Here is a 25,844-nt window from a genome sequence, read left to right as displayed (position 1 = left end):
TACAAGCCTGTGGGGGCAGTGCTATGATCTGGGGTTGCTGCAGTTGGTCAGGTCTAGGTTCAGCAACAGTATGTGCTCCAAGAATGAGGTCAGCTGACTACCTGAACATACTGAATGACCAGGTTATTCCATCAATGGATTTTTTCTTCCCTGATGGCACGGGCATATTCCAAGATGACAATGCCAGGATTCATCGGGCTCAAATTGTGAAAGAGTGGTTGAGGGAGCATGAGACATCATTTTCACACATAGATTGGCCACCACAGAGTCCAGACCTTAACCCCATTGAGAATCTTTGGGATGTGCCGGAGAAGGCTTTGCGCAGCAGTCAGACTCTACCATCATCAATGCAAGATCTTGGTGAAAAATTAATGCAACACTGGATGGAAATAAATCTTGTGACATTGCAGAAGCTTATCGAAACAATGCAACAGGGAATGCATGCCGTAATCAAAGCTAAAGCCTTTTTTTGGGTGGCGACTTTTTTTTTGGACAGGCAGTGTATGTATACCGGCTCTCAACCAATCAGCATCTCTGGTTTTGAAGTGCTGCATTGATAGATATACATATAGATGTGGGGTAAAAGAATCAGGTAATACAACTGCTACTATTCATATTTTTATCTCCTCTGCAGCCTGAAACGGCTGCACACAGAAAACTATTTATGGTATTCTAGGAGTAAAAGCGGATTTACACAGGCAGAGCTAAAGCCGATTGTTGGGAAGGAAGCGTTCCTTACCGAAAGTCGACTGCTCCTTCACAGTATGAGGACGAGGGATGGTTACTGCGATCTCTCGTCCTCATAGAGTTGCACTGTTTCTGCACAGTAGATAGCTGTTTAAACCACACAATCTGCTGCCCAAAAACGATCATTTAGGTGCCTGCGTGAACAACAGGATCACTCGATGAATGAGCATTTTGCTTGTTCATCTGGTATCAGCATGACATTTAAATGGGAAGATTGTCGGGAACGAATCTTCGCAGATAATCGTGAACATTCATTCCCAATAATCTGCCCGAATATCGGGCTGTGTAAATCCACCTTTACTGTATGTCATGGTGCATGTAAAGCTTAAATAATCACTAACCATTCAGACAACTTTGCATAAATCAATAGTGTAGGTGAATGCAATAAACTTTGTAATATATCTTATCAGAAAAATATGTCTTGTTCTGGAGTTTCTTCTCCTTCCTCCCTTTTTGTAAATTGACTTTCTCTCTGAAATTTATACAAATTTAATCTTGGTCTGCAAGTCAGGTTGTCTGCTCAATCAATTATCAAATTACATCAAGCAGCACTTTTGTAAAGGGGCACTAAGGTTGTAGCCCTTTTGTAAGGGGGCACTAAGGTGTGAGCAGTTGTAAGGGGGACACTAATGGAGCAGCACTTTTTTAAGGTACGCACTAAGGGGGCTGCACAATTGTGAAAGGGCATTAAAGGGGAAGCACCTTTGTAAGGGGGCACTAAGGAGTTAGCACTTGTAAGGGGGCACTAAGATGGCAGCACAACTATGAAGGGGCATTAAGGTGGCAGCACTTTTGTAAGGGGGGCACTAAGAGGGCAACTCTTTTGTAAGGGGGCACTAAGGGGCATCACTATTGTGAGAGGGCACTAAGGGGCAGCGCTACTGTGAAGAGGCACTAAAGGGAGTGGTACTATTGTGAAGAGTCACTAAGGTGGCAACACTATTGGGAGGGGGCACAATGGGAACATAACCACTATGTGGGGGCACAAAGGGGAGTGGACAGGATTGGACATGTATAGATAGTCATTGGGCGGTGTAAGGGGCATGGCTTAGTGAAAAATATTTTTGGGGAAGTCTTTAATCTCACCTCAAGTGCTATATTTACATATATACTGCTTAGTTCTCTATAATATCCTATATGCTGCTTCTGAGTAAGAGCCAGTTAAGCAGAATATGCTTCCTCCAAGCCGATTCTATGAGCAGATATGATGAGCCGCAAATTTCTACCCCCTCCAATTCAGGGAGAACTCAAAGTTATAAATGCAGCATACAGAGAAGAAAACTGCCAAGATATGTCAAATATAATGTTGTCACGCATGTATACATACATGGGCAGCTAAGTTTTAAGCTTGAATGTAAAGATATTGTCATTAAGTGCCCTTATGCCTTGGTCTCAAATTTGGAACCAAGAACTTAGTCACTTGCCACAAATGATTTGTTATGCAGATTCACTTGAACAGATTTGGCTCGGACTACTCCCAAGAATATTATCTAAGTGGCCCCCCTGGCATTCACCCTTTAACCACTATACAGGGATCTAGACTTCGCTGCAGGGGAACCACCAGGCTGCTATCTCTTGGAGTAGTCTCTGTTCAAGTGACTGCTGACCCACAGAGATTAATAGACACTGGAGCAGAGCATCTAGGGATCAGGCAAAACCGTAATGAGGGTAAGGCCGAGGTCAGGGCAGGCAGAAAATGTGCAATCCAATAAACAGTCTGAGGTCAGGACAGGCAGCTCAGGGTCAGTACGTAGATCAGGCAGCAAAGAGTCAAAGTCCAGGAAACAGGCAGAAGTAGGTACATGGGCACATGAATGTAAACAGCACATCTTTGTGGGAAATCGTGTACTGAAACTTATTGCTTAGGCTTCCACTGGGGAAGGTGCCGTAAGTACCCCTGGGTGGTCAGCCATAGGCTGGGGAAGATTAGGATATATACGCTAGCCCTTTAAGAGCTGGAGGGATCATACGTGTACACCCCATGGGCAGTGTAAAGCACTGTTGGTAATAAGGAACAGCCAGGCTGCTCCAATGGTTAGGACTGCTGGGAAGGAGGAGAAGAGGGCTGGCAGGTTGCACTGATGTACAAACTGGATTCCAAAAAAGTTGGGACACTAAACAAATTGTGAATAAAAACTGAATGCAATGATGTGGAGATGGCAAATGTCAATATTTTATTTGTAATAGAACGTAGATGACAGATCAAACGTTTAATCCGAGTAAATGTATCATTTTAAAGGAAAAATACGTTGATTCAAAATTTCACGGTGTCGACAAATCCTAAAAATGTTGGGACAAGTAGCAATAAGAGGCTGGAAAAAGTAAATTTGAGCATAACGAAGAGCTGGAAGACCAATTAACACTAATTAGGTCAATTGGCAACATGATTGGGTATAAAAAGAGCTTCTCAGAGTGGCAGTGTCTCTCAGAAGCCAAGATGGGTAGAGGATCACCAATTCCCACAATGTTGCGCAGAAAGATAGTGGAGCAATATCAGAAAGGTGTTACCCAGCGAAAAATTGCAAAGACTTTGCATCTATCATCATCAACTGTGCATAACATCATCCGAAGATTCAGAGAATCTGGAACAATCTCTGTGCGTAAGGGTCAAGGCCGTAAAACCATACTGGATGACCGTATGCACCACAAACAGGAATGCTACTGTAAAGGAAATCACAGAATGGGCTCAGGAATACTTCCAGAAACCATTGTCAGTGAACACAATCCACCGTGCCATCCGCCGTTGCCAGCTGAAACTCTACAGTGCAAAGAAGAAGCCATTTCTAAGCAAGATCCACAAGCTCAGGCTTTTTCACTGGGCCAGGGATCATTTAAAATGGAGTGTGGCAAAATGGAAGACTGTTCTGTGATCAGACGAGTCACGATTCGAAGTTCTTTTTGGAAATCTGGGACGCCATGTCATCCGGACCAAAGAGGACAAGGACAACCCAAGTTGTTATCAACGCTCAGTTCAGAAGCCTGCATCTCTGATGGTATGGGGTTGCATGAGTGCGTGTGGCATGGGCAGCTTGCATGTCTGGAAAGGCACCATCAATGCAGAAAAATATATTCAGGTTCTAGAACAACATATGCTCCCATCCAGACGTCATCTCTTTCAGGGAAGACCCTGCATTTTTCAACAAGATAATGCCAGACCACATTCTGCATCAACCACAACATCATGGCTGCGTAGGAGAAGGATCCGGGTACTGAAATGGCCAGTCTGCAGTCCAGATCTTTCACCTATAGAGAACATTTGGCGCATCATAAAGAGGAAGGTGCAACAAAGAAGGCCCAAGACGATTGAACAGTTAGAGGCCTGTATTAGACAAGAATGGGAGAGCATTCCTATTTCTAAACTTGAGAAACTGGTCTCCTCGGTCCCCAGACGTCTGTTGAGTGTTGTAAGAAGAAGGGGAGATGCCACTCAGTGGTGAAAATGGCCTTGTCCCAACTTTTTGGGGATTTGTTGACACCATGAAATTCTCATTCAACATATTTTTCCCTTAAAATGGTACATTTTCTCAGTTTAAACTTTTGTTCCGTGATTTATGTTCTATTCTGAATAAAATATTAGAAGTTGGCACCTCCACATCATTGCATTCAGTTTTTATTCACGATTTGTATAGTGTCCCAACTTTTTTGGAATCCGGTTTGTAGTATAAAGGCACGTCCATCAAGCTTTTTGTTTTTTCATCCTACAATGCAGATAGAAGGGCTCATCTAACTGAGCAAGCACACAAGCCTGATTTGAGAACAGGTTATCACGTTTGGTTTACATAAAACGGATGATGATAATTTTTTACTTTTATTACTGATATATATTATTAACCTAAAATTAAGATATCCTGGAATCGTTGACGAGAGGTGTTACTTCTTTAATAAAAAATCATTTTTAAGGACTCATCACAAATCAAAATATTTTCTACCAAAGATCTGTTGACAAAAATAGATAAACTGTTTCAAACTGTACGGAACAGACATGAGAATGAATAATTGTATTGTATTTCCATAGAAACAAGACCCGTAATGAAGAAAAGCGTGTGTCAATGCATTTAAATTTAGTTCTACCAAAGGGAAGATTCAAATATGACATAATAGAAAAAAAAACACACATTTCTACAGGTCATTGATCTAATACACAGATTCTTCTTTTTGAAAATAACCTTACCATTACATTTTCTACTGCTTTGACAGTTCCTTTTCAAATAGATTTTTAGTCCAATAGACATCTGTGTCTCCATAAAGCTCCTCTGCGGAAGGAAGCATGAAGTGCTCCATAGTCTCCTGGTAGTCGGCTTTGTTGACTCTGGACTTAAGGAATCACAGTGGACCAACACCAGCAGATGACATGGCTCCCCAAATCAACACAGACTGTGGAAACTTCACACTGGAGTTCAAGCATCTTGCATTGTGTGCCTCTCCATTCTTCCTCCAGACTCTGGGTCCTTGGTTTCCAAATGAGATGCAAAAGTTGCTCTCATCAGAAAAGAGGACTTTGTACCACTGAGCAACAGAGCAGTTCTTTTTTTCTTTAGCCCAGGTAAGACGCTTCTGACGTTGTTTGTTGTTCAGGAGAGGCTTGACAAGAGGAATACGACATTTGAAGCCCATGTCCAGAAACCGTCTGTGTGTGGTGGCTCTTGATGCACCAACTCCAGCCTCAGTCCACTCCTTGTGAAAGTCCTCAACACTTTTCGAATGGCCTTTTCCTGACAATCCTCTCCAGGCTGCGGTCATCCCTGCTGCTTGTGCACCTTTTTCTTCCACACAACGTTCTATTAATGTGCTTTGATACAGAACTTTGGGAACATCCAACTTCTTTTGAGGCTTTCTCTGCTTATGGAGGGCGTCAATGATGGTTTTCTGCACAACTGTCAGGTCAGCAGTCTTTCCCATGATTGTGATTCCACCTGAACCAGACTGAGAGACAATTTAAAGGGAGTCTGTCAGCACATTTAACCCTTTTTAACAGTTCCCATAGCGCTGTAGCCACAACACAGATGATTAAAACGGTACCTTTATATGCTTTTGTGGACTTGTAAAACTGCCAAAAATAACTTTGATGCATATGTAATTGAGGACTCGCAAGTGCCCAGGGGCGGCGTCCACCACGTTGGAGCCCAGGCAGCTCTGCCTCTTCGGCTTTTATCCGCGCCCAGCCTCTTCCTCTGCCCGCCCATCTGTTTTCTCTCCCCCTCAGCGAGATCCCGCGCCTGCGCGCTGACTTCCTTGGCTGGGGTATGCGCACTGCGATGCCCATTGCTGGCACGGCATCGCAGTAGCTTATGTGCATGTGCCGGCTAACGGCGCGAAAACTGCAGAAAGGAGGCGGTCCATCAGTGCAGGAGAAGAGGAGGAAAGACGAGCGAGCAGCTGTCACTGCAGACACAGAGCCAAGAGAGGTAAATTTATCTGTTTGATCCGTTAGCCGGCGCATGCACATAAGCTACTGCGATGCCGTGCCGGCAATGGGCATCGCAGTGCGCATGCCCCTGCCAAGGAAGTCAGTGCGCAGGCGCGGGATCTCGCTGAGGGGGAGAGAAAACAGATGGGCGGGCAGAGGAAGAGGCTGGGCGGGGATAAGAGCCAAAGAGGCAGAGCTGCCTGGGCACCAACGCGGTGGACGCCGCCCCTGGGCACTTGCGTGCCCTCATTTACATATGCCACAAAGTTCATTTTTGGCAGTTTTACAAGTTCACAAAAGCATATAAAGGTACAGTTTAAATCATCTGTGTTGCGGCTACAGCGCTATGGGAACTGTTAAAAAGGGGTAAATGTGCTGACAGACTCCCTTTAAAGGCTCAGGAACCCTTTGCAGGTGTTATGGATTAATTAGCTGACTAGTGTGACACTTTGAGCCTAGAATATTGAACCTTTTTACAATATTCAAATTTTCTGAGATTGTGAATTTGGGGTTTTCATAAAATGTAAGCCATAATCATCAAAATTATAACAAATAAAGCTTGAAATATCTCGCTTTGCATGTAATGAGTCTATCTCATACATTAGTTTCACCTTTTAAGTTGCATTACTGAAATAAATGAACTTTTGCACGATATGCAAATTTTTCGAGTTTCACCTGTAATTCCACACTGAACATTATTTATACGTATCATCCACATCTCAAGCCTTATTTTGGAAAAACTCCTGTCTTCCATTCACCACCTGATTCTTGCCTGATTGTTGGATCAAACCAGAATTGCACCATTTATGGCCTGATTTATATTGTAGAATGTATATTAACACCAGTTTGAATGGTTTAACTACTACTGATATCCAGAAAGATATATTTTATACTATTTTGGGAACTACCAATGACTGGATTACAAAGAAAGACAAACTTTAAGAAGTATACATGAAGGTACATTAGCCCTGATACGAAGGCTATAGCTGCTTAGCTGCTCTGACAATAAGTAATATGCCCAGGCAACCTTCTGTGTATTACAGCTGTCCTGATTGCTTGGCCTCATTACTAAGCTACAGTTTGCTGCTCATGATGGTTGTACTTGTCATGTGTCATCAAAAATTAATAGTAATTAGCCAGAATGTGGCAACTAGGAAAAATAAGAAAGTGATTTTAAACAAATCTGTAATCAACATCTACAGTTATGTAAAATGAAGGGTTGAATATCTGTAGTTATCCAGGGTTGTAGATAGGGGTCAACTGGCAGGACATGTGTCCTAAGTGCTGTGGTGGCAGGTACGGAAGTCCCATAGTCCACTTCACCTTGGCCAGGGTATTTAGATACAGAGCTAAGGTTAGAAACTGAGCCTTTGTCACAAATGAAGGAAAGTCTAGCATCGACATACTTCTCTATGGAAATTCTGAAATCCATAAACTGGGGCTAGATGCTCTGTCAAGTTAAAATAGTGATAATTAGGAAAGGTGAAGAATCAGTAATCACTAAAAGTACATCCGTTAAATTGTGCAACACTTGGGAGTAAGGCTTCTTTATCCACATCTGGATGTTGTCAACTCAACAGTTTTTGTGTCTGCTCTCAGATCCGAAAGCCCTGACTTAATAAGAAAGATGGGGAAAGGTAATTTGTTTTGATGGTTTGTTCTGCAGGTGGCCTCCTATGCACGTTCTCAATACAAACCCTTCCAGCATTTTCAATAAGAGATTTTGTTTATTTCACAGGAACTGTCAACATTCCTGAGAACTATTCTTCTCATATTGCAAACCTAATGGCCGGATGTGCAGAGCTGGCTGAGTAAACTATTGTGGCACGCACTAATTACACACGTTCTAGTGGAAAATAAATATTACTTACCATTTCTTCTGAGCCTTGCTCTGGGTCTGTCTAACTTTACCAGGGAGGTGGAGAGTGATGTAACCTCTCCAACCAGTGGCAGGCTAATAATTTGTTAACTGGGTTGGAAAATATTTACTGGCCCAAATACAAGGCCACCAGAACAGTGCTCTGTAATGTGAAAAAATTTTACTTGGAACGCATTCACTTATTTAGAACAATTGTAGCGAATGGACAATGTTTCATAAATACTGTACAGCCTATTTAGGATGCATCTTTCAGGTGCATACTATTCAGTGGCATCATTGTCCATGAGATTTTGGAGTTAACACCAGACAATGATGTCAACATCTGAAATTTATTATTTGAATAAAAATAATTTCATAAATTAGTTTTAAACATTATCTCCTCCTTTGCAAACTAATTTTGATAGTGTCCCAATCAAGGGTATAAGATGTAAACATGGGGCTCCCTATCAAAATGTCTAATGGGGCCCCATTCCACTGCAAACAGATAATGCAAACAGTGATATCACAATAGTGATATAATGTGCATAGTGACGTTACAGTACAGGTATAATGTTATGCCACAGTAGAGTGATAATGCACATAGTAATGTCACTGTACAGGGGTAATCTATTCAGTGCCACTATTGCACGGAAATTGTACAGTAAAGTCATGGTACAGAGACAATGCACACTGTGATATCACAGTAGTGACAAAATGTGTACAGTGATGCTACAGTACATGTATAATGTTCAATGATGTCACAGTACAGTGCTAATTCACACAGTGATGCCAAATTACAGTGATAATACACACAGTGATATCACAGTACAGTGATAATGCTTACAGTGATGTCACAGTACAGGATATAGTAAAATGGTAACATAGTTTGTAAGGCTGAAAAACACATACTTCCATCCATTTCAGACTATTATCCTACAAAGTTGATCCAGAGGAAGGCAAACCACGGCATGAGGTAGAAGCAAATTTTCCTTATTTTAGGGGAAAATTCTCTTCCCGAATCCAATCCGGCAATCAGAATAATTCAACAAATAATTCAATAACCCTTTTCCCTTCTCCAGAAATCTGGTGACTATAATCTGTATGGTATCACACAGAGAAATACATCCAGGCCCCTCTTGAATTCCTTTATTGTACTCACCATCACCACCTCCTCAGGCAGAGAGTTCCATAGTCTCACTGCTCTTACCGTAAAGATCCTCTTCTATGTTGATATAAAAGACTTCTTTCCTCTAGATGCAAAGGATGTTCTCTTTTCACTGTCAGAGTCCTGGGGATAAATAGATGATGGGAGAGATCTCTGTACTGACCCCTGATATATTTATATATAGTTATTAGATCGCCCCTCAGTTGTCTTTTTTCTAAACTAAATAACCCCAATTTTTCTGTAGTCCACCCATTCCAGTTATTACTTTAGTTGCCCTCCTCTGAACCCTCTCCAGCTCTGCTCTGTCTGCCTTGTTCACAGGAGCCCAGAACTGTACATAGTACTTCATGTGTGGTCCGACTAGTGATTTGTAAAGTGGCAGGACTATGATCTCATCACGGGCATCTATGCCCCTTTTGATGCAACCCCTTGATTGTAACTGGTCTTGGCAGCAGCTGCCTGACACTGGCTGCTACAGTTAAGATTACTCTCAACTAAAATTCCTAAGTCCTTTTCCATGTCAGTGTTACCCAGTGTTTTACCATTTAGTAAGTACGGGTGACTTGCATTATTATTTCTTTCCCATGTGCATAACCTTACATTTGTCAGTGTTAAACCTCATCTGCCACTTCTCTGCCAAGTCTCTAATCCAGTGGTCTAATCACTTTCATTCACCTGAATGGAGCTTGCAGAAATCCATGTGCTTGCTGCCCCATTCAAATTAATAGAACTGATTTTCAGTCGCAGAATTTTCTGCCACAAAATCTCCTGTGTGTGATGGCACCGTAACTCTTTCAATCAAAGTGCAAATTAAAACTTTATTTTTCTCAGCAATGCGGTCACATATGAACATGTGACCAACACAGATGGCTTCGGCTTCCCAGCGCACATGTAACAGTTCAGCCAGTTTCGTAGGTAAAAATCTGCTCACAATCAACTGACTCTAATAACTAAGTGTTGGGTTGAAATATAAGTAATTCTGAAGGTTGTGAAACTTTGTGCCAGAAATAATTTTGGCTTTCAAAACTGCATCAGGAAACCTGACCGCGAGGCCGTACCATTAATACATTTGTTTTCTTAAAAATCATCATGTATTCAGTGTGACAAATCTGCAATAATGGATGACACCTGAATGGGGCCAAATAATTTCATAGCAGTATATTCTTCAGATACATTCTCCATGACTACACATCTTGAGGACTGTAGAATAGGGCAGCAGTCACTGTTAATATACATTATGTTGATCTATAAGAATGCTGTAAAAGTGAATATGTCCATAGAGATCCATTATGAATGTATGTATATCGTTCTTGGCCATACATTTCCAGCACAAGATCAGCTTTTGCCTCTGTGACAGGATGGGGTGAATCTTGTATTAAAATGTCTTTAGTGCACTGAAGTGCATTTGTACGTTCATCTATGTGCACTGCACTGAGGAGCAGAATGCAATATTGGCTGAAGCTTCACAATTGTCAATTCAAATCAAGTCATTTGTGCATTAACTATACAGTTCTGTCTATATGGGATTTTACAGACTGACTTCCTTCTATCCAGATCTGACAGTGATTTAAAATGATTCCTACAAGAATCAGCCACTGGCACAGAACTGTAGCCCCTGCTCTGCAGCGAGCCGGCCTGCAGACACTCATCATAGCATGGTAGGCACAAATGTCTTTACTACATCATTAGAGGTGATCCTAGCTGTAAAGATCCCCATCCAGTCAGGCAAATAACGCACTAGTGTTTTTCTATTGGAATCTCAGCTTTGGACATTGATGTGAAGTGGACTCACGTTGGGTTTTGGCCAGTCAGTGTTATATAGGAAAGTGTTTGGTACATTTCCCAAAACATGCACCAAACATAAAGCCTTCATATATGTAAGGTATACCATACAGTTGCCTACATTGTATAGCATGTAATACGTAAGTTTTTTTGCAGTGACCAATTCACTGCATATGAGAAAGTGCAGGAGGCTGAGTTTTTCTATATTGTGAAACAAAAAGATATCAAACTATACCCACCTGGTGGATACCAAAAGGACAAGCCCTTAGGCCCCTTTCACACGAGCGAGTTTTTCCGCGCGGGTGCAATGCGTGACGTGAACGCATAGCACCCGTACTGAATCCTGACCCATTCATGTCTGTGTACATGAGTGTTGTTTTTCATGCATCAGTTCTGCGTTGCGCAGTGGCGGATCCAGAGCCTGGTCTCGGGAGGGGCACTTTCAGATTTTTTTCTGTCCGCCGCCACAAATCAATGGTGCTTATAGAACAGACTACACAGTGTAGCGGTATACTGTATATTGTGTGGCACAGTGTAGAGGTATACTGTATATTGTGTGGCACAGTGTATGCTATATGTGTATAACATAAACATATTTCACATGAAAACTTACAATTACTTGGCTTGGCCCTTGGGGATCTCGGACGCCACTTCAACACTTTGGCCGGGGGCTCGGTGGAGCTGATGTTGTGTTTTATCCTAATGAGAAAGATTTCATAATAAGGATTTGGAGAAGGGCAGAGGGATAGCAGAGCAGGGAGAGGCTGGTGCTTCTACTAGCGGGTCATTCCATGGGGGAGTAATAAAGCCCACCATAATGCCCCCCCAGTAGAAATAATTCTCCTTATAATGTGACAGTGCAAAAAATACCCCCTTGTAATGCCCCCAGTTGAGCTAATGTCCCCATAGTGCCCCCATAATGTCCCAGTATAAAATACCCCTATATAGTGCCCCCAGTAAATGCCCCCATAGTGCTCCACACCCTCCTTCCTCCTAGTGTCCCCCATAATGTACCAGTATAAAATGCTCCAGTAGATGCCCTCAGTGTCCCCCATAATTTGCAAGTATAAAATACCCCTTCTTAGTGCCCCCCAAAGATGATCCCATAGTACTCCTCTCCCCCCTTCCCCATAGTACCCACCATAATGTGTCCCAGTATAAAATTGTACTGTACAGAGCGCCCATATAAAATACCCCTTCTTTGTGGCCTCAGTAGATGCCCCTATAGTGCCCCTAATCATGTGCCAGTATTAATAACAGCCCCCCATGTGCCAGTATTAATAGCAGCCCCCAATGTGCCAGTATTAATAGCAGCCCCCCATGTGCCAGTATTAATAACAGCCCCCCATGTGCCAGTATTAAAAACAGCCCCCCATGTGCCAGCAATAACAGCCCCCCATGTGCCAGCTATAACAGCCCCCCATGTGCCAGCAATAAAAGCCCCCCATGTGCCAGCAATAACAGCCCCCCTGTGACAGCAATAACAGCCCCTCTGTGCCAGTAATAACAGCCCCTCTGTGCCAGTAATAAAAGCCCCCCCGCCAGTAATAACAGCCCCCCCACCAGTAATAACAGCCCCTCTGTGCCAGTAATAACAGCCCCCCTGTGCCAGTAATAACAGCCCCCCTGTGCCAGTAATAACAGCCCCCCTGCCAGTAATAACAGCCCCTCTGTGCCAGTAGTAACAGCCCCTCTGCCAGTAATAACAGCCCCCCCGCCAGTAATAACAGCCCCCCCCCCGCCAGTAATAACAGCCCCTCTGCCAGTAATAACAGCCCCCCCACCAGTAATAACAGCCCCTCTGTGCCAGTAATAACAGCCCCCCTGCCAGTAATAACAGCCCCCCTGTGCCAGTAATAACAGCCCCCCTGTGCCAGTAATAACAGCCCCCCACCAGTAATAACAGCCCCTCTGTGCCAGTAATAACAGCCCCCCTGCCAGTAATAACAGCCCCCCTGCCAGTAATAACAGCCCCCCTGTGCCAGTAATAACAGCCCCCCTGTGCCAGTAATAACAGCCCCCCTGCCAGTAATAACAGCCTCTCTGTGCCAGTAATAACAGCCCCCCTGCCAGTAATAACAGCCCCCCCGCCAGTAATAACAGCTTCCCCCGCCAGTAATAACAGCTTCCCCCGCCAGTAATAACAGCTTCCCCCGCCAGTAATAACAGCCCCCCGCCAGTAATAACAGCGCCCGCCAGTAATAACAGCCCCCGTCTGTAATAACAGCATTGTACTGTATATATAAAAAAAAAAAAACACATACTTACCTCCATGTCAGCGATGCGATGCAGGCCTCTTCTGGCCTGTGTCCTGCGCTGTATGGGTCAGGTGGCGCGATGACGTCATCGCGCCACCTGCGCCGGCCTCTGATAGGCTGCAGGCACTAGGCCGGCAGCCTATCAGAGGAAGGGAAAGGGACACGCCTCTCCCTTCCCTGCCTCAGCACAGGCATCTGAGACTGTATCGCTGTCCTGAGGACGGCGATACAGATGACTGGAGATGAACGCTTCCACAATGGAAGCGCTCATCTCCCTGTGCTCCGGCGCCGCCGCCAGCTCGGGGGGGGGGGCAATTGCCCCGTTGCCCCCCCCCCTGGATCCGCCACTGGCCCTGACCCAATAGAAGTGAATGGGGCTGAGTGAAAAACGCATTGCATCCGCAAGCAAGTGCAGGTGCGGTGCGTTTTTCACTGATGGTTGCTAAGAGATGTTGTTTGTTAGGCCTCTTTCACACGGGCGTTGCGGGAACACCTGCGATTTTTCCGCACGAGTGCAAAACATTGTAATGCGTTTTGCACTCGCGTGAGAAAAATCGCGCGTGTTTGGTACCCAAACCCGAACTTCTTCACAGAAGTTCGGGCTTGGGATTGGTGTTCTGTAGATTGTATTATTTTCCCTTTTAACATGGTTATAAGGGAAAATAATAGCATTCTGAATACAGAATGCATAGTAAAACATCGCTGGAGGGGTTAAAAAAAAATATAAAAATGTTTAACTCACCTTAATCCATTTGTTCGCGGCCCGGCATCTCCTTCTGGCTTCATCTGATATCTCTGCAGCAACAGGACCTTTGGTGACGTCATTCCGGTCATCACATGATCTTTTACCATGGTGATGGATCATGTGATGACCGGAATGACGTCACCAAAGGTCCTGTTGCTGCACAGAGATCAGATGAAGCCAGAAGGAGATGCCGGCTACGCGAACAAGTGGACTAAGGTGAGTTAAAAAAATTTATTTATTTTTTTAACCCCTCCAGCGATGTTTTACTATGCATTCTGTATTCAGAATGCTATTATGTTCCCTTATAACCATGTTATAAGGGAAAATCTCCATCCAGATCGTCTCCTAGCAACCGTGCGTGAAAATCGCACCACATCCGCACTTGCTTGCGGATGCTTGCGATTTTCACGCAACCCCATTCATTTCTATGGGGCCTGCGTTACGTGAAAAACGCACAAAGAGGAGCATGCTGCAATTTTCACGCAACGCTCAAGTGATGCGTGAAAATCACCGCTCATGTGAACAGCCCCATAGAAATGAATGGGTCGGTATTCAGTGCGGGTGCAATGCGTTCACCTCCCGCATCGCATCCGCGCGGAATACTCGCTCGTGTGAAAGGGGCCTAAACCTTCAGTTTTTTATCACGCGCGTGAAAAACGCATCAAAACGCATTGCACCCGCGCGGAAAAAACTGAACGCAATCGCAGACAAAACTGACTGAACTTGCTTGCAAAATAGTGCGAGTTTCACTGAACGCACCCTGAACGCATCCGGACCTAATCCGTCACCCTCGTGTGAAAGAGGCCTTACCCATTCAGCTCATCCCGACTTTTTCATCAACCATGCACTCATACCTGTCACAATCATCCAATGCATATCATTTAATATTTTCCATTACTGACTACAATGTCTAATTATGATCTGTTTAAATTGGTCTGGTGGCTTTCGTATTAGGATATGTGGGACAGAAATCCCAGCGCAGTACAGGTACAGCGTGCTGATCAGAGGCAGGGGTTCGGCTGTCACTGATAGCTGGACCCCTGCTGTATGTTTTCACCGATGCCGGCGCATTAACCCTTGCACCGCCGCGGTCAGCGCTGACCACACTGACCGCGGCATGTGCGGTATCCTCATGGGTGCCGGTGTCCATGGGGTCCCCGGGCTGCTGTGACGGGGACCCAATGGCAGTGAAGGCAGCCCGATGCCTTTCTTAGGCATCGTGGCTGCCTTCCGGGAGAGCCTGTAAAATCCAGCTCCCTGGATCTCACAGGCAAGCAGGCTGTAAGCGTATTACAGTGGTAATACAATTACAGCCAGCCAATGCATTTCAATACAGAAGTATTGTAATGCATTGTAAAAAGGATCAGACCCCCAAAAGTTTAAGTCTCAGACTGGGACAAAAAATAAAGTTAAAAAAAAGTTTAAAAAAAAAGTTTTCAAAAATAAAAAATTTAAGTAAAAATAAAAGCATCCTTTTCCCAAAATAAAGTTAAAAAAAATTGTTAACAATATGAAAAAAAGTTGAGTTGACATATTAGGTATTGCCCCATCCGTATCAACCGGCTCTATGAAAATATCACATGACCTAACCCCTCAGATGAACAGTCAAAAAAATTAAAAGCTGTGCTAAAAAAACATTTCTTTGTCACCTTACATCACTAAAAGTGCAACACCAAGCGATCAAAAAGGCATATGCCCCCCAAAATAGTACCAATCTAACGTTACCCCATCCCGCAAAAAATGAGCCCCTACCTAAGACAATCGCCCAAAAAATAAAAATAAAAATGTCTCTCAGACTATGGAGACATTAAAACATGATTATCTTTTTTGTTTCAAAAATGCTTTTCTTGTGTTAAATGAAAAAAAAAAAAAAAAAAGTAGACATATTAGGTATTGCTGCATCTGTAACAACCAGCTCTATAAAAATATTGCATGACCTAACCCCTCAGATGAACACTGTAAAAAAAAAAAAACCTATGTCAAAAAAAGCAATTTTTTGTCACCTTACATCACAAAAAGTGTAATACCAAGCGATCAAAAAGTCATATGCACCCCAAAATAGTGCCAATCAAACTGTCATCTCATCCTGCAAAAATGATATCCTACTTAAGACAATCGCCCAAAAACTGAAAAAACTATGGCTCTCTGACTATGTAGACACTAAAACATGAATTTTTTTGTTTCAAAAATTATATCATTGTGTAAAACTTACATAAATAAAAAAAAAGTATACATATTAGGTATTGCCACGTCTGTAACGACCTGCTCTATAAAAATATCACATGACCTAACCCCTCAGGTGAACACCGTAAAAAAATTAAAATAAAAACGGTGTCAAAAAAGCCATTTTTGTCACCTTACATCACAAAAAGTGTAATTCCAAGCGATCAAAAAGTCATATGCACCCTAAAATAGTGCCAATCAAACCGTTATCTCATCCTGCAAAAATCATACCCTACCTAAGACAATCGCCCAAAAACTGAAAAAACTATGGCTCTCAGACTATGGAGACACTAAAACATGTTTTGTTTTTTTTGTTTCATAAATTATATCATTGTTTAAAACTTACATAAATTGAAAAAGTATACATATTAGGTATTGCCACGTCCGTAATGACCTGCTCTATAAAAAATATCACATGACCTAACCCCTCAGGTGAACACCCTAATAAAATAAAAATAAAAACTGTGTAAAAATGCAATTTGTTGTCACCTTACATCACAAAAAGTGCAATAGTAAGCGATCAAAAAGTCATATGCACCCTAAAAGAGTACTAATCAAACCATCATCTCATCCCACAAAAAATGAGCCCCTACATGACGTAAGACAGTCTCCCAAAAAAAAAAAAAAAAAAAAAATTATGGCTTTCAGAATATGGAGACACTAAAAAAATATTTTTTGCAAAAATGCTTTATTATGTAAAACTGAAACAAACAACCCAACAAAACTGTAATATTTAGTATTTTCGCATCCGTAACAACCTTCTCTATAAAAATAGCACATGATCTAAGGCTACTTTCACACTAGCGTTCGGAGCGGGTCCGTCTGATGTTTCATCAGACGGATCCGCTCCTATAATGCAGACGTTTGCATCCGTTCAGAACGGATCCGTCTGCATTATAACTTAGAAAAATTTCTAAGTGTGAAAGTAGCCTGAGCGGATCCGTTCAGACTTTACATTGAAAGTCAATGGGGGACGGATCCGCTTGAAGATTGAGCCATATGGTGTCATCTTCAAGCGGATCCGTCCCCATTGACTTCCATTGTAAGTCTGGACGGATCCGCTCGCCTCCGCACGGCCAGGCGGACACCCGAACGCTGCAAGCAGCGTTCAGGTGTCCGCTCACTGAGCGGAGCGGAGGCTGAACGCTGGCAGACTGATGCATTCTCAGTGGATCCGCCTCCACTGAGAATGCATTAGGGCCGGACGGCTGCGTTCAGGGCCGCTCGTGAGCCCCTTCAAACGGAGCTCACGAGCGGACACCTGAACGCAGGTGTGAAAGTAGCCTTACCTGTCAGATGAACACTGTAAATAACAAATTAAAACGGTGCCAAAACAGCTATTTTTTGTTGCCTTGCCTCACAAAAAGTGTAATATAGAGCAGCCAAAAATCAAATGTACCCTAAAATAGTACCAACAAAACTGCCACATTATCCTGTAGTTTCCAAAATGGGGTCAATTTTTGGGAGTTTCTACTCTAGGGGTGCAACAGGGGGTCTTCAAATGTGATATGGCAGCTTAAAATTATCCCAGTGAAATCTGCTTTCCAAAAACCATATGGCGTTCCTTTCCTTCTGCGCAATGCCGTCTGCCGGTACAGCAGTTTACGACCACATATGGGGTGTTTCTGTAAACTACAGAATCAGGGCAATAAATATTGAGTTTTGTTTGACTGTTAACCCTTGCTTTGTTAGTTGAAAAAAATTTATTCAAATGGAAAATCTGCCAAAAAAGTGAAATTCTGACATTTTATCTCCATTTTCCATTAATTATTGTGGAATACCTAAAGGGTTTACAAAGTTTGTAAAATCAGTTTTGAATACCTTGAGGGGTGTAGTTTCTAAAATGGGGTCATTTTTGGGTGGTTTCTATTATGTAAGCCTCACAAAGTGACTTCAGACTTGAACTGGTCCTTAAAAAGTGGGTTTTGGAAATTTTCAGAAAAATTTCAAGATTTGCTTCTAAACTTCTAAGCCTTCTAACGTCGCCAAAAAATAAAATGGCATTCACAAAATTATCCAAACATGAAGTAGACATATGGGGAATGTAAAGTAGTAACTATTTTTGGAGTTATCACTATCTATTATAAAAGAAGAGAAATAGAAATTTGCAAATTTGCTAATTTTTCCCAACTTTTGGTAAATTTTGTATTTTTTTATAAATAAAAATTACATTTTTTGACTCAGTTTTACCACTGTCATGAAGTACAATATGTCATGAGAAAAGAATCTCAGAATGGCCTGGATAAGTAAAAGTGTTTTAAAGTTATTACCACATAAAGTGACAATGGGATTTAAGGTGAAAAGTGGCTCGGTAGTGAAGGGGTTAAAAGGATCCATGACTAATCATAACAGATCCATCAAGTACGTCATAAAGGATCATAAAAAATCATAATGGCTCTGTGTCATATGAATTGTGAACAGAGCCTTAGGAGACCAAGAGCCTTTTCAGGCCTTTTTAGCCAAGTTAAAGGGATTTTCCAACACTGAACAACTCCCCCCCCCCCCCCACACCGACAATGCCTGGACCTACGATACTGAGAATATTTACCTGATTCCCAATGATGGTTTCCTTCTGGATCACTCCACTGCCATCTGCTATTGGCAGCGCTTTTCCCATCAAGGAATGTTATTATCTGCATGCGAGGGAGATGCAAAGATGACCGTGGAGCAATCCGGAAAGAAAACCAGCGTCGGGGACCAGTACTATCAGTATCTTGGGACCGGGCATTGTGCGGGGTGGGGTGGGGTCAGTGTTGGATCTGTAGCGGTCAGAGGAGGGAGAGACCGCAAAGCAGGATTCAAGTACAGTACAGCGGACAAGGAGACTGAAGCAAAAAATGGCTTTATTAAAGAACCAGATGTAACTGCCGGAAAATCGGATTAACAGTATAAACAGGTTTACACAGATTACATTAACACGAGTTAGAATAAATGCGTTGCACAGTATACACATCAGAGTCCAGGCTACACTCAGCTAGTATACTCCTATCTAGCCCCGCTACCCAGGGGACGCTTCTGCAGCGCACTGACTAAGTCCCTGACTCTATAACCTATCACAGATAAGCACCGGTGCCACTCACAGTTCTGCAGATTCTCTTGGATCCAATATGCAGTCTGGCTCCAGGTCCGGTCGCTTGCTTGTCTGTCTTACTCTCTCTGGTTACAGCAGATGCAGATCTTCAGCTCTGGCAGGAAGGATCCGGCTGGTCTTTACACACGGTCCCACTCCTATGTAACACACTGTGCAGTCTCTTTCTCTGGGTCACAGCTGCAGCACTTCAGTTCAGAGTATATCTTGGCCTGTCTCCAGCACAGCCAGCTTCTCAAGACTCCATCAGTCAGGCTCCATGTCCCATCACTAGCCTTTACTTGGCTCCTAACATGGCAGCTATCCTCTCACAGCTCTCAGAGCATACCCACACCTAGCCAGGACTCAAACCCCGGGAACTTCTGGCTCCTCCTACCTCTTGTGTAGCTCAGAAAAAGTTCAGCTTCCTCTTCTCAGAGCCACAGTGGCCTCTAGTGGCTGAAATAAGTCATTACAGTCTATGCAGCACCATATTGTAGATATCCGTGCAAAGAACAGTTATTCTAGGGGCTGACCCTTACAGATCTGTCACCAAACACCTCCATAGTAATCCAAGTGCATTGTCAGATGTGCCCAGGTCTCCTGATTCAAACGCTATTTCCCCATCCCGATCATGACCTTGTGCAAGGCCGGCTTTGGGGGGGGGGGCAAACTGGGCAATTGCCCAGGGCCCCTAACATGGAAGGGGGCCCCCTGCGTCAGGCTCTTCAGCTGAACATCTGTGGAAGTCAGCGGGCATTCAGCAAAAGAGCTGCCAGCCGCGTTCCTTGTACTCGTCCGCTGCACGGTGATGGAGGAGGGAGGGAGCGTCCCTCCCTCTCCCACTGTGATGCAGCCCGCCACTGCCACCAATGAAATCGCTCGTCTCGGCTGCACAGTGAAGAAAGAGTGAGAGAGCGTCCCTGCCTCTCCCACTGTCATGCGACCGCCACTACCACCAATGAAATCGCAAGGGTAGGGGCCTCTGTAGCAGCAATGAAAAAAGCTAATAATTAAAAGAGGAGAAGGGAGGGAATACAAACGAACCAAGGTCCTCTGCTGGCTGTTTTTGAGGTGAGGCAAGCCAGCCAGAGAGTGCCCAGTATCTCCACAAGACCACAACCACCACATTCCCAGTCATTAGCAGCCCAGGCCCCTGACCCCACAGGGTAACATAGTACATAAGGCCGAAAAAAGACATTTGTCCATCCAGTTTGGCCTGTTAACCTGCAAGTTGATCCAGAGGAAGGCAAAAAAAAAAACAACTTGTGAGGTAGAGGCCAATTTCCCCCACTTTAGGGGAATAAAAAATTCCTTCCCGACTCCAATCAGGCAATCAGAATAACTCCCTGGATCAACAGGGTGTAGCAGAAGGACTCAATCATCAGGTATCCCAGACTGTCCATACTGAACACAAATGATTAGCCTGCTGAAAAATAAAGGCAGGCAAAAACATGAGTACCAGATGGGCCAGCAACATTAGGGCTAATCTGACTCATTAACCCCAATCTTGCCACCGCCATGTGTTAAAACATGATGGGGCTCTCTTATTTTTAATGTGAGGCACAGGCTTTTCTCAATTTGTCCCTATGTGCCCCACATTAAGGCCTCATGCACATGGCCGTGGCACATATTGCGGACCCGCTATTTGCATGCGACTGGTGTCCGCATATTGCGGACCCGCTGTTTGCGGGCCACGGCCAGCAACGGCCGTGTGCGTGAGGCCTTAATGTGAGGCCGTAAATTGCGGCCCCCAATGTACGGAACGGCCGCGTGCAAAAGACCTAATACTAAGTGACCTCCAAGTACCTCCTGAAATAATGGGCAACATGGGGTTAATGTGAGTTAGACAATACAGATGAGTCCCTTGCTCATTCAGACGGCTGTAGTGTTTTGCGGTCTGCAAAACACGGATACCGGCGATGTGTGTTCCGCATTTTGCAGACTGCTCACGGTCAGCACTACGATAGAAAATGCCTATTTTTGTCCGCAATTACGGACAAGAACAGGACTTGCTCTATCTTTTTTGCAGGGCCGCGGAACGGAACTACGGATGCGGACATCTCACGGTGTGCTCTCCACATATGTGTTGTTGGTACATTATTACAAGATTTGGGGGCCCCACTTTTGATTTTGCCCAGGGCCACATATTGTCTAAAACCAGCCCTGACCTTGTGATATGTAAATTAGCTGATTGGGGAAACAAGGGCGTCACTATTGCAGTGAAAGTCCTTCTCTTTATCACTGATCTCCCCATTACCCCAGCTCTGAGTGACAAGGCCAGACGGAGAAGATGTAATCTCGCCTGGCCATGGGTTCTCGTGCAGGCGCCGGCAGATTCCCTTTAGGCCCCTTGCAGACGAGCGTGTCCGGATTAGGTCCGGATGTGTCCCAGTGCATTGCGGGAAACCCACGCGAGTAGGAACACAATTGACTGCGATTGCGTTCCGTTGTTCAGTTTTTATCGCGCGGGTGCAATGTGTTTTGCGCGCGCGTGATAAAAAACTAACTGTGGTACCCAGACCCGAACTTCTTCACAGAAGTTCAGGTTTGGGTTCAAGGTTGTGTAGATTGTATTATTTTCCCTTATAACATGGTTATAAGGGAAAATAATAGCATTCTGAATACAGAATGCTAAGTAAAATAGGGCTGGAGGGGTTAAAAAAAAATAAATGTAACTCACCTTAATCCACTTGTTCGCGCAGCCTGCATCTCTTCTGTCTTCATCTGTGAGGAAAAGGACCTGTGGTGACGTCACTGCGCTCATCACATGGTCAATCACACGATCCATTACCGTGGTGATGGCTTATGTGATGGACCATGTGATGAGCGTAGTGACGTCATCAAAGGTCCTTTTCCTCACAGATGAAGACAGAAGAGATGCTGGCTGCGCAAACAAGTGGATTAAGGTGAGTAAAAAAATTATTATTTTCTTTAACCCCTCCAGCCCTATTTTACTTAGCATTCTGTATTCAGAATGCTATTATTTTCCCTTATAACCATGTTATAAGGGAAAATAATAATGATCGGGTCCCCATCCCGATTGTCACCTAGCAACCGTGTGTGAAAATTGCAACGCATCCGCGCTTGCTTGCGGCTGCTTGCGATTTTCACGCAACCCCATTTATTTCTATGGGGCCTGCGTTACGTGAAAAACGCACAAAGAGGAGCATGCTGCGATTTTCACGTAACGCACAAGTGATGCGTGAAAATCACCGCTCATGTGCACAGCCCCAAAGAAATGAATGGGCACGGATTCAGTGCGGGTGCAATGCGTTCACCTCACGCATTGCACCCATGCGGAAATCTCGCCCGTGTGAAAGGGGCCTAAATGTATATGCAAAGTTATCCTGATTGGTCTTGTAAGACCCAATATTGACTATTTCTGCAGCTCAAACGGATTTATAACGTATATACTTGCAGTATCAGCACCTGACAAATTTGGGCAAATGCAGGGCCCCTGGCGTTTGGGCAACCCATGGAATTTGGGTAAGCATGTTCAATTGATGGTAGGCAGGGATCCCACTGTGATTCACCCAGGGGTCCACTTATAACGGGTGCCATAGTGTGTGAATATATATATATATACACAGGTGAAACTCGAAAAATTTGAATATCGTGCAAAAGTTCATTTATTTCAGTAATGCAAATTAAAATTAGATTTTTGTGAAAGGTTCAATATTCTAGGCTCAAAGTGTCACACTCTAGTCAGCTAATTAATCCATACCGCCTGAGCAAAGGGTACCTCAAAATTGTGACTTTCATAAGCTGTAAGCCATAATCATCCAAATTATAACAAATAAAGGCTTAAAATATCTCGCTTTGCATGTAATAAGTCTATCTCATATGTTAGTTTCACCTTTTAGGTTGCATCACTGAAATAAATGAACTTTGCATGATATTCTAATTTTTCGAGTTTCACCTGTACAGTATGTACCTTTTCACCATCAGACTTCTGTCCATCCATGAATAAAAGTGCATCCAGAATATTTTATTTCTAAAACTATATTATGAAAAACGGAATGAACTAGGTGGTTCAGACTGAAGTACACTTACACACATGCCCCTGGCCTGCAGTCTTCAGTTCGGGGCCATGATTAGAGGTTGTATAAGGTTTTAACTCTTTCAGACAGAGCACCTATGTGATGGCAAATGTACGGGGAATTCCACCAGCGTATTACTGAATGCAAACAACATCAAAGGGTAAATCATCCCTAAATGCCTTTCTCATGCTCCCAAATTTCTAGTAGCTTTGGGACAGGCCTACCCGAATGAGGCTACTTTCACACTTGCGGCAGAGTGACCCGGCAAGCAGTTCCGTCGTCGAAACTGCCTGCCGGATCCAGCAAACTGTATGCCAACTGATGGCATTTGTAAGACTGATCAGGATCCTGATCCGTCTTACAAATGCATTGAAATGCCGGATCCGTCTTTCCGGTGTCATCCGGAAAAACGGATCCGGCACATGCGCAGACTGGAAGCACGAATACGGCATTCCGGTATTTTGAATGGCGGATCCGGCACTAATACATTCCTATAGAAAAAAATGCCGGATCCGGCATTCAGGCAAGTGTTCCGTTTTTTTGTCCGGAGATAAAACCGTAGCATGCTGCGGTTTTATCTCTGTCCTGATCAGTCAAAAAGACTGAACTGAAGACATCCTGATGCATCCTGAACGGATTGCTCTCCATTCAGAATGCATGGGGATAAAACTGATCCGTTCTTTTCCGGTATAGAGCCCCTGTGACGGAACTCTATGCCGGAAAAGAAAAGCGCTAATATGAAAGTACCCTGAGCATGCACAATTCAAGTTGCTCCATGTGAGCCATAAATTACATGTGGTTATTTTTTGTCCTGGATTTAGTGAATGAAGTCCTCATGAAGAACATGTAGTCTACACGGTTTACTACATGTTGAAGTTCTTGCTAGTATTTATGTTACACGGACCTTTTAACCCCTGATTTCCTCAGTAAGCTGTCATTCACATACAAGCTGTAACAGCTTGCGGGCGCCGTTACTATATCCTGATGCACAATGAATGATATTTGTGTGGGCACAATGTGCCATTCAGTATTCTGTGCATACTTCTATCTCGTTCACTTTTTCACTTCCACGCCAGCGTCCCAGCCCGGGACTTCTTTCCAGCCCTCGCTTCCTCCTATGTCATGGGAAAAGTATGTGAATCTTTAAGAGGTGGTTCGGAGTTTTAGTTCTGCCGGGAGCTGGGAAGGCTATGTTAGAACAGACCCACATTTAGGAGACAGGAGGGGGAAGCGAAACTGAGCCTCTTTCTGGTTCACATGATTGATTCATATTCCAAATCCCTTCTTCCGGAATGGCCACATTTCTGTTTTTTCACGGATAACCGATAATAACTGATAGAAAAATGTTTTGTAATGCTAGCTGGGACATAAGGAAGCCGGCTGTGCTTTACTTAGGGATTTTAATGAGACAAATATATACTTCACACATAAAACAAAGTCATCTTGGAGCATTGCTTCTGACTTGTACATAAACATCAGATGACTTTCTTCTAGAGACTCAACTAGTAATACACATGGGCAGATGTAGCAGAGCCATAGTTATTTGACTCTTTATGCATCACTTGTGCACTGTGAGTAAATGCAGTGGGCTTTGGTATAGAAAGCCACCAATAACATATTCATCAATACAACCTTACAAAAATTGCATTGAAACAATAGGTGTTCGTACTGAATGCTGTATTTATCAAGCCGACCATCACTTTCCTGCTATATCTCTATATTCAGCTGTTCGTGCCTATCAAAAGTCTTCACCTGAATGTGTTCAGCCTGGTGACAGCTTTGGTTATTACTAGTGTTGAGCGAATTTGTGGTTTCAAGTTCGGCGCACAAGGTTCGGGTTATCTAAGAATTCCGTTATGGATTCCGCTACCACAGACCAAGTAGCTGAACTTGAAACCACAAATTCTCTCAACACTAGTTATTACCATGATTATTATAAACTCTCAGGTTGGATTATTATTTTTTTCTTTACCTTTTCCAAGCATAATAGTTTTTTTTATTTTTATGACTGTTTGGCTCTGGGGCTGAGGTACTTAGATTAGCAGGGGTCCCTCCCGACAATATACAGGTAAGATGCCCAAGCAATGCAATATAGAGTATTTACCAAACCTGTAACTATGTTACAAGTTATATACAAATAGGTCTCATACTTGGATCATAATATAAAATGCATGGACTTAAAGGGAAGCTGTCACATTAAAAGTGCAGTGTAATCCACAGTCAGCATATTATATGGCAGGAGTAGCTGAGCAGATTGATATATAGTTTTATGAGAAAAGATTTAGTAAAACTTGTAATTTATTTGTTTAACTCTCTGCTGTTTTAATAGGAAGGAGTCATGTATGTGGTCCTATCAGTGATTGACGGCCTTCCCTGTATGCTTAGGCATGCAGTTAGCTATAACACCGCCCATATGACTCCTAAGCATAAAAAGAGCAGAGATTTAAATGAATACATTTTTCAAGTTTTACTGAATCTCTTTCCACAAGACTACCGTATTTTTCGCCCTATAAGACGCACCGGCCCATAAGACGCCCCTAGTTTTTAGA

This window comes from Bufo bufo, chromosome 1 (genome assembly GCF_905171765.1).
Source record: "Bufo bufo chromosome 1, aBufBuf1.1, whole genome shotgun sequence".
In the NCBI taxonomy this organism is placed as follows: domain Eukaryota; kingdom Metazoa; phylum Chordata; class Amphibia; order Anura; family Bufonidae; genus Bufo; species Bufo bufo.
This window is presented reverse-complemented; position numbering follows the sequence as displayed.